General features: G+C 38.9%; 3 pseudogenes; all 3 read right to left on the reverse strand.

The window, feature by feature from the left end:
- Window positions 1–2,906: 2,906 nt before the first annotated feature.
- On the reverse strand, window positions 2,907–2,990 carry LOC144255583 (small nucleolar RNA SNORD116; annotated as a pseudogene).
- A 3,927-nt stretch (window positions 2,991–6,917) lies between these two features.
- LOC144255584 (small nucleolar RNA SNORD116) lies at window positions 6,918–7,001 on the reverse strand (annotated as a pseudogene).
- Window positions 7,002–10,951: 3,950 nt separating this feature from the next.
- On the reverse strand, window positions 10,952–11,035 carry LOC144255585 (small nucleolar RNA SNORD116; annotated as a pseudogene).
- Between the last annotated feature and the right edge of the window lie 241 nt (window positions 11,036–11,276).

Here is an 11,276-nt window from a genome sequence, read left to right on the forward strand (position 1 = left end):
CATGTTAAACATTGCGGCTGGAGGTATAGTTCAGTGCCTAGCATGTGTGATGCCCTGAGTTCAACTTCCAGAAACACACACACACACACATACACACACACACACACACACACACACAGAAATTGTCATGTTATCTCAGAAACTGGTGTTTTCATCCTTTGAAGATACAGAAGTTGATAAAAAGTGGCTAGCTCAGTAGTTCTATGTTGTGGCCGGATTACCAACCTGAGGTTAGGAAGCTTGCTACATAGAAAACCATTGTCTGACAGATGCACATTGGAGATAAAGAAAATAGGTTTTATTGAGGATGCCGGTAATCTGGAAGGAGCCAGACATTTTAATGTCTCCAGATATCACCTTAAAGTCTTTAAGGAAATGGGGAATATTTATATGAGAAACAGATTAGGGACAACATGCAGAAACCAGCATTTCCCAGGACCACGAGTTAAGAAAGCAGCACTGACCAGAGGAGATAAACTTCTAATGACAGTCTTCTCTGGTCTGGAGGGAAAATGCTCCAGGATGCAGAGTAAAGAATATATCCTGGGAATGAGAAACAACAAGAAACCAAGATGGAGTCACTGATGGCAATATCCAGTTTTAGCAGAAATAATTCTGAGAGCTTCTAAGGCACTGGAGAAAAGATAGCATCTTCAACAAATGGTGCTGGGTAAATGGGAAATCCCTATGCAACAAAATGAAATTGAAACCTTATCTCTCACCATGCACGAAACTTACCTCAAAATGGATCAAGGACCTAGGAGTTAAACCAGAGACTCTGTGTCTAATAGAAGAAAAAGTAGGCCCTAATCTTCAGAATGTGGGATTAGGCCCCTCACTTCCTTAATAAGACAGCTATAGCACAAGAATTAAAAGTAAGTATCAATAAATGGGATTGATTCAAACTAAAAAGTTGTTCTCCTCAAAAGAAACAATCTGAGAGAGCCTACATCCTAGGAGCATTCTAGTGCTCACACATCAGATAGAGCACTGATCTCTAAAGTATATAAAGAACTCAACAAGCTAAGCACCAAAAAAAAAAAAAAAACCAAATAACCCAATCAATAAATGGGCAAAAAACATGAACAGACACTTCTCAGAAGAGGATATAAGATCCATCACCAAATATATGAAAAAATACTCATCTTCTCTAGCAATCAGAGAAATGCAAATCAAAACTACTCTAAGAGATCATCTCAGTCCAGTCAGAAAGGCAGCTATTATGACGACAAACAACAACACGTGTTGGCAAGGACGTAGGGAAAATGGTACACTCACACATTGCTGGTGGGAGTGCAAAGTGGTGCAGCCCCTTTGGAAAGCAGTATGGACATTCCTTGGAAATCGGGGAATGGAACACCATTTGACTATTCCTCTTCTCGGACTATACCCAAAGGACTTAAAAACAACAGACTGCAGGGACACAGCCACATCAATGTTTATAGCAGCATGATTCCCAATAGCTAGACCGTGGAAGCAACCTATAAGTCCTTCAGAGGATGAATGGATAAAAAAATGTGGCATAACACAATGGAATATTACTCAGCATGAAAAACAGAACAAAGTCATGGCATTTGTAGGGAAACGGATGGCGTTGGAGAAGATCATGCTATGTGAAGTCAGCCAATGCCCCAAACACAAATGCCGAATGTTTTCTCTGATATAGGGGGGGGTGACTCATAGTGGGGTAGAGAGGGAGAGCATGGGAGGATTAGTTTGGTTGTAGACAGGGAAGTGGGTAAGAAGGAAAGGGAGGGGAGAGGGGATTAGCAAGGATGGTAGAATGTGATGGTCTTCATGATACAAGTACATGTATGAAAACTTGTATTGGGTGTCAACATACCTTATATACAAACAGAGATACGAGAAATTGATATATATATATGTGTATTAAGAATTGTTATGCCAAGAAAAGCACATGTATAATGGTATAAATTGCCGTGAACATACTTTATATACAGAGACAGGAAAAATTGTGCTCTATATGTGTAATAAGGAATGTAATGCATTCCACTGTTGTCGTGTATTTGGAAATTATAATAAAATCAATAAAAAGGAAACGTAGCACATTATAAAACAAGGAATACAATCTGACAAAAAAGAATGAAATCCTATTGAGTGTGAAATGAATGGAAGAGATCATATTATTAAGTGAAATAAGACATGCACAGAAAAAATAGTACCATATGCTCTCTTTCATGGGTGGAAACTAAAAGTAGATTGCATAGAAGCTGAGAGTCCAATGGTGTTTACTGGAGGTTTGCGAGAGTACAGGAAGAGGAAGGTATGGAGAATATTGATTAATAGGGACTAAGTTGCAGTTATATAGGCCTAAGAAGTTCTGTTATACACAGTTGGGTGACCGCAGATAATAATGAACTTCACATTTCAAAAATTGAGGAGAAAGGAATTTTGAAATATTTTGCACACAGAAATGATAAATACTTGAGAGGACAGGTATATTTAACCTGATTTAATCCCAATACAAGGTATTCATGTAATAAAATGTGCTAGTACGTACATTTTTTATGTATCCGTTTGAAAATAAACTTAAAAATAACATTGCAATACTTTGAAAAAGAAGAAAATGGTCTGAATGTTTCAAATGCAACCACAGCTACTTTCACAGTGTTCATTATGTGTGACCTTGTCCCTAGCATTCCTATACCATTCATATACCTGAGAAGCAGGTATATGAATGCTCTGGTCAAGCACTCAGAGGAGTGCAATGTAACACCACTACGCCAAATTCAAAAAGAGCTCTCTGTAATTTTTTTTTATCCTAACCTAATATAAGGAAGATAGTTTTCTAATACCTTATTGCTTATGGGTCCCACTGTCTGAACACCTGAATTCCCCCCGCCCCGCCCCTGCCACCCCTGTCTGCCTGGCAGAGTCCCCATGCTGGACCTCAGCTCACAGAAGTGGTTTGGTCACTCATTTTGTTCAGATTCCAACAAGATCCATTTTTTGTAAGTCATCATTGGTCCAGGCACATTGAATAAAATGGACCCTGAGCCTAAGGTATGTGGCAGCTACTGATCACCCAGGCTTTTGTCATTCTGGGACACATGGACCCACACTCTTCAATCATGGAGCCCTGCATCACAGTTAAGGACCATTCCCATGGCTGTCTATCAGAGCTACAGTCCAATGCCATTGGAGTGATATGATTCCATAGGAGGAATGTTAGTATCTTCAGGAAAAGATGCTTACCATGAGCAAATTACCACATCAAACTATGAGCATAGAAGCACTTGAGAATAATTAAGCTGAATTCTTCTCAAACTCTCTTCCATGTCACCTTGCAAGAGGAAGAAATAAACCTTGTCATACAATCTACGCTTGGCCCACGTTGATCTGTGGAAACACAGTAAATATGTTTGTTCCTTAGTACCCATGTGAGTTTGTACAAGGATACCCAGAAGACACCAAAATCTGAGGATGCTCAAGCCCCTTATTGTTTATAATATCCAAATACAAGTAAATGCCGCATAAATTACACCCATTGTGATTATTTGCATTGTTTAGAGAATAATGACAAGACAAAATTCTAGGGTACAAGTTCAGTAGCAATTTTTTCCCCCAAATGTCTGATTGAACCACAGATAAGTATGATAAGTTGTATATGGTTAATTCTATATGTAACAATGGCAAGTTCATGAATCCATTTATCCATCATGGAAAGACGGGGTAGTTTACTATGTCCTCGCACTTACAACATACTGGCATATTATTCTACTAGCATTATTCCCATATGCCAAAGAGAGGAGGTAGGAAATCTCTTGAAAAAAGAGACAGACATATCAGATGTCTCATAAGATTATTAATACCTCCTGTTTGGGTATTAATAAAACCAATTACATTCATGATTACTTGTAACATAAACATGACCAATGAAAATATGTTTTCATTTATTTAGAGCTGTGAGGCTGCAAAACAAACCTAGGGCTTCATGCACACTACAATGGCATTCTATCACTGAGCTAACCCCCAAACTGAACAGGGTACATGTTAAACATTGCGGCTGGAGGTATAGTTCAGTGCCTAGCATGTGTGATGCCCTGAGTTCAACTTCCAGAAACACACACACACACACATACACACACACACACACACACACACACAGAAATTGTCATGTTATCTCAGAAACTGGTGTTTTCATCCTTTGAAGATACAGAAGTTGATAAAAAGTGGCTAGCTCAGTAGTTCTATGTTGTGGCCGGATTACCAACCTGAGGTTAGGAAGCTTGCTACATAGAAAACCATTGTCTGACAGATGCACATTGGAGATAAAGAAAATAGGTTTTATTGAGGATGCCGGTAATCTGGAAGGAGCCAGACATTTTAATGTCTCCAGATATCACCTTAAAGTCTTTAAGGAAATGGGGAATATTTATATGAGAAACAGATTAGGGACAACATGCAGAAACCAGCATTTCCCAGGACCACGAGTTAAGAAAGCAGCACTGACCAGAGGAGATAAACTTCTAATGACAGTCTTCTCTGGTCTGGAGGGAAAATGCTCCAGGATGCAGAGTAAAGAATATATCCTGGGAATGAGAAACAACAAGAAACCAAGATGGAGTCACTGATGGCAATATCCAGTTTTAGCAGAAATAATTCTGAGAGCTTCTAAGGCACTGGAGAAAAGATAGCATCTTCAACAAATGGTGCTGGGTAAATGGGAAATCCCTATGCAACAAAATGAAATTGAAACCTTATCTCTCACCATGCACGAAACTTACCTCAAAATGGATCAAGGACCTAGGAGTTAAACCAGAGACTCTGTGTCTAATAGAAGAAAAAGTAGGCCCTAATCTTCAGAATGTGGGATTAGGCCCCTCACTTCCTTAATAAGACAGCTATAGCACAAGAATTAAAAGTAAGTATCAATAAATGGGATTGATTCAAACTAAAAAGTTGTTCTCCTCAAAAGAAACAATCTGAGAGAGCCTACATCCTAGGAGCATTCTAGTGCTCACACATCAGATAGAGCACTGATCTCTAAAGTATATAAAGAACTCAACAAGCTAAGCACCAAAAAAAAAAAAAAAACCAAATAACCCAATCAATAAATGGGCAAAAAACATGAACAGACACTTCTCAGAAGAGGATATAAGATCCATCACCAAATATATGAAAAAATACTCATCTTCTCTAGCAATCAGAGAAATGCAAATCAAAACTACTCTAAGAGATCATCTCAGTCCAGTCAGAAAGGCAGCTATTATGACGACAAACAACAACACGTGTTGGCAAGGACGTAGGGAAAATGGTACACTCACACATTGCTGGTGGGAGTGCAAAGTGGTGCAGCCCCTTTGGAAAGCAGTATGGACATTCCTTGGAAATCGGGGAATGGAACACCATTTGACTATTCCTCTTCTCGGACTATACCCAAAGGACTTAAAAACAACAGACTGCAGGGACACAGCCACATCAATGTTTATAGCAGCATGATTCCCAATAGCTAGACCGTGGAAGCAACCTATAAGTCCTTCAGAGGATGAATGGATAAAAAAATGTGGCATAACACAATGGAATATTACTCAGCATGAAAAACAGAACAAAGTCATGGCATTTGTAGGGAAACGGATGGCGTTGGAGAAGATCATGCTATGTGAAGTCAGCCAATGCCCCAAACACAAATGCCGAATGTTTTCTCTGATATAGGGGGGGGGTGACTCATAGTGGGGTAGAGAGGGAGAGCATGGGAGGATTAGTTTGGTTGTAGACAGGGAAGTGGGTAAGAAGGAAAGGGAGGGGAGAGGGGATTAGCAAGGATGGTAGAATGTGATGGTCTTCATGATACAAGTACATGTATGAAAACTTGTATTGGGTGTCAACATACCTTATATACAAACAGAGATACGAGAAATTGATATATATATATGTGTATTAAGAATTGTTATGCCAAGAAAAGCACATGTATAATGGTATAAATTGCCGTGAACATACTTTATATACAGAGACAGGAAAAATTGTGCTCTATATGTGTAATAAGGAATGTAATGCATTCCACTGTTGTCGTGTATTTGGAAATTATAATAAAATCAATAAAAAGGAAACGTAGCACATTATAAAACAAGGAATACAATCTGACAAAAAAGAATGAAATCCTATTGAGTGTGAAATGAATGGAAGAGATCATATTATTAAGTGAAATAAGACATGCACAGAAAAAATAGTACCATATGCTCTCTTTCATGGGTGGAAACTAAAAGTAGATTGCATAGAAGCTGAGAGTCCAATGGTGTTTACTGGAGGTTTGCGAGAGTACAGGAAGAGGAAGGTATGGAGAATATTGATTAATAGGGACTAAGTTGCAGTTATATAGGCCTAAGAAGTTCTGTTATACACAGTTGGGTGACCGCAGATAATAATGAACTTCACATTTCAAAAATTGAGGAGAAAGGAATTTTGAAATATTTTGCACACAGAAATGATAAATACTTGAGAGGACAGGTATATTTAACCTGATTTAATCCCAATACAAGGTATTCATGTAATAAAATGTGCTAGTACGTACATTTTTTATGTATCCGTTTGAAAATAAACTTAAAAATAACATTGCAATACTTTGAAAAAGAAGAAAATGGTCTGAATGTTTCAAATGCAACCACAGCTACTTTCACAGTGTTCATTATGTGTGACCTTGTCCCTAGCATTCCTATACCATTCATATACCTGAGAAGCAGGTATATGAATGCTCTGGTCAAGCACTCAGAGGAGTGCAATGTAACACCACTACGCCAAATTCAAAAAGAGCTCTCTGTAATTTTTTTTTATCCTAACCTAATATAAGGAAGATAGTTTTCTAATACCTTATTGCTTATGGGTCCCACTGTCTGAACACCTGAATTCCCCCCGCCCCGCCCCTGCCACCCCTGTCTGCCTGGCAGAGTCCCCATGCTGGACCTCAGCTCACAGAAGTGGTTTGGTCACTCATTTTGTTCAGATTCCAACAAGATCCATTTTTTGTAAGTCATCATTGGTCCAGGCACATTGAATAAAATGGACCCTGAGCCTAAGGTATGTGGCAGCTACTGATCACCCAGGCTTTTGTCATTCTGGGACACATGGACCCACACTCTTCAATCATGGAGCCCTGCATCACAGTTAAGGACCATTCCCATGGCTGTCTATCAGAGCTACAGTCCAATGCCATTGGAGTGATATGATTCCATAGGAGGAATGTTAGTATCTTCAGGAAAAGATGCTTACCATGAGCAAATTACCACATCAAACTATGAGCATAGAAGCACTTGAGAATAATTAAGCTGAATTCTTCTCAAACTCTCTTCCATGTCACCTTGCAAGAGGAAGAAATAAACCTTGTCATACAATCTACGCTTGGCCCACGTTGATCTGTGGAAACACAGTAAATATGTTTGTTCCTTAGTACCCATGTGAGTTTGTACAAGGATACCCAGAAGACACCAAAATCTGAGGATGCTCAAGCCCCTTATTGTTTATAATATCCAAATACAAGTAAATGCCGCATAAATTACACCCATTGTGATTATTTGCATTGTTTAGAGAATAATGACAAGACAAAATTCTAGGGTACAAGTTCAGTAGCAATTTTTTCCCCCAAATGTCTGATTGAACCACAGATAAGTATGATAAGTTGTATATGGTTAATTCTATATGTAACAATGGCAAGTTCATGAATCCATTTATCCATCATGGAAAGACGGGGTAGTTTACTATGTCCTCGCACTTACAACATACTGGCATATTATTCTACTAGCATTATTCCCATATGCCAAAGAGAGGAGGTAGGAAATCTCTTGAAAAAAGAGACAGACATATCAGATGTCTCATAAGATTATTAATACCTCCTGTTTGGGTATTAATAAAACCAATTACATTCATGATTACTTGTAACATAAACAGGACCAATGAAAATATGTTTTCATTTATTTAGAGCTGTGAGGCTGCAAAACAAACCTAGGGCTTCATGCACACTACAATGGCATTCTATCACTGAGCTAACCCCCAAACTGAACAGGGTACATGTTAAACATTGCGGCTGGAGGTATAGTTCAGTGCCTAGCATGTGTGATGCCCTGAGTTCAACTTCCAGAAACACACACACACACACATACACACACACACACACACACACACACAGAAATTGTCATGTTATCTCAGAAACTGGTGTTTTCATCCTTTGAAGATACAGAAGTTGATAAAAAGTGGCTAGCTCAGTAGTTCTATGTTGTGGCCGGATTACCAACCTGAGGTTAGGAAGCTTGCTACATAGAAAACCATTGTCTGACAGATGCACATTGGAGATAAAGAAAATAGGTTTTATTGAGGATGCCGGTAATCTGGAAGGAGCCAGACATTTTAATGTCTCCAGATATCACCTTAAAGTCTTTAAGGAAATGGGGAATATTTATATGAGAAACAGATTAGGGACAACATGCAGAAACCAGCATTTCCCAGGACCACGAGTTAAGAAAGCAGCACTGACCAGAGGAGATAAACTTCTAATGACAGTCTTCTCTGGTCTGGAGGGAAAATGCTCCAGGATGCAGAGTAAAGAATATATCCTGGGAATGAGAAACAACAAGAAACCAAGATGGAGTCACTGATGGCAATATCCAGTTTTAGCAGAAATAATTCTGAGAGCTTCTAAGGCACTGGAGAAAAGATAGCATCTTCAACAAATGGTGCTGGGTAAATGGGAAATCCCTATGCAACAAAATGAAATTGAAACCTTATCTCTCACCATGCACGAAACTTACCTCAAAATGGATCAAGGACCTAGGAGTTAAACCAGAGACTCTGTGTCTAATAGAAGAAAAAGTAGGCCCTAATCTTCAGAATGTGGGATTAGGCCCCTCACTTCCTTAATAAGACAGCTATAGCACAAGAATTAAAAGTAAGTATCAATAAATGGGATTGATTCAAACTAAAAAGTTGTTCTCCTCAAAAGAAACAATCTGAGAGAGCCTACATCCTAGGAGCATTCTAGTGCTCACACATCAGATAGAGCACTGATCTCTAAAGTATATAAAGAACTCAACAAGCTAAGCACCAAAAAAAAAAAAAAAAACCAAATAACCCAATCAATAAATGGGCAAAAAACATGAACAGACACTTCTCAGAAGAGGATATAAGATCCATCACCAAATATATGAAAAAATACTCATCTTCTCTAGCAATCAGAGAAATGCAAATCAAAACTACTCTAAGAGATCATCTCAGTCCAGTCAGAAAGGCAGCTATTATGACGACAAACAACAACACGTGTTGGCAAGGACGTAGGGAAAATGGTACACTCACACATTGCTGGTGGGAGTGCAAAGTGGTGCAGCCCCTTTGGAAAGCAGTATGGACATTCCTTGGAAATCGGGGAATGGAACACCATTTGACTATTCCTCTTCTCGGACTATACCCAAAGGACTTAAAAACAACAGACTGCAGGGACACAGCCACATCAATGTTTATAGCAGCATGATTCCCAATAGCTAGACCGTGGAAGCAACCTATAAGTCCTTCAGAGGATGAATGGATAAAAAAATGTGGCATAACACAATGGAATATTACTCAGCATGAAAAACAGAACAAAGTCATGGCATTTGTAGGGAAACGGATGGCGTTGGAGAAGATCATGCTATGTGAAGTCAGCCAATGCCCCAAACACAAATGCCGAATGTTTTCTCTGATATGGGGGGGGGGCGGTGACTCATAGTGGGGTAGAGAGGGAGAGCATGGGAGGATTAGTTTGGTTGTAGACAGGGAAGTGGGTAAGAAGGAAAGGGAGGGGAGAGGGGATTAGCAAGGATGGTAGAATGTGATGGTCTTCATGATACAAGTACATGTATGAAAACTTGTATTGGGTGTCAACATACCTTATATACAAACAGAGATACGAGAAATTGATATATATATATATATATGTGTATTAAGAATTGTTATGCCAAGAAAAGCACATGTATAATGGTATAAATTGCCGTGAACATACTTTATATACAGAGACAGGAAAAATTGTGCTCTATATGTGTAATAAGGAATGTAATGCATTCCACTGTTGTCGTGTATTTGGAAATTATAATAAAATCAATAAAAAGGAAACGTAGCACATTATAAAACAAGGAATACAATCTGACAAAAAAGAATGAAATCCTACTGAGTGTGAAATGAATGGAAGAGATCATATTATTAAGTGAAATAAGACATGCACAGAAAAAATAGTACCATATGCTCTCTTTCATGGGTGGAAACTAAAAGTAGATTGCATAGAAGCTGAGAGTCCAATGGTGTTTACTGGAGGTTTGCGAGAGTACAGGAAGAGGAAGGTATGGAGAATATTGATTAATAGGGACTAAGTTGCAGTTATATAGGCCTAAGAAGTTCTGTTATACACAGTTGGGTGACCGCAGATAATAATGAACTTCACATTTCAAAAATTGAGGAGAAAGGAATTTTGAAATATTTTGCACACAGAAATGATAAATATTTGAGAGGACAGGTATATGTAACCTGATTTAATCCCAATACAAGGTATTCATGTAATAAAATGTTACATGGTACCCCCCTAGTACGTACATTTTGTATGTATCCGTTTGAAAATAAACTTAAAAATAACATTGCAATACTTTGAAAAAGAAGAAAATGGTCTGAATGTTTCAAATGCAACCACAGCTACTTTCACAGTGTTCATTATGTGTGACCTTGTCCCTAGCATTCCTATACCATTCATATACCTGAGAAGCAGGTATATGAATGCTCTGGTCAAGCACTCAGAGGAGTGCAATGTAACACCACTACGCCAAATTCAAAAAGAGCTCTCTGTAATTTTTTTTTATCCTAACCTAATATAAGGAAGATAGTTTTCTAATACCTTATTGCTTATGGGTCCCACTGTCTGAACACCTGAATTCCCCCCGCCCCGCCCCTGCCACCCCTGTCTGCCTGGCAGAGTCCCCATGCTGGACCTCAGCTCACAGAAGTGGTTTGGTCACTCATTTTGTTCAGATTCCAACAAGATCCATTTTTTGTAAGTCATCATTGGTCCAGGCACATTGAATAAAATGGACCCTGAGCCTAAGGTATGTGGCAGCTACTGATCACCCAGGCTTTTGTCATTCTGGGACACATGGACCCACACTCTTCAATCATGGAGCCCTGCATCACAGTTAAGGACCATTCCCATGGCTGTCTATCAGAGCTACAGTCCAATGCCATTGGAGTGATATGATTCCATAGGAGGAATGTTAGTATCTTCAGGAAAAGATGCTTACCATGAGCAAATTACC

The sequence above is a fragment of the Urocitellus parryii genome, chromosome 6 (genome assembly GCF_045843805.1).
Source record: "Urocitellus parryii isolate mUroPar1 chromosome 6, mUroPar1.hap1, whole genome shotgun sequence".
Classification (NCBI taxonomy): Eukaryota; Metazoa; Chordata; class Mammalia; order Rodentia; family Sciuridae; genus Urocitellus; species Urocitellus parryii.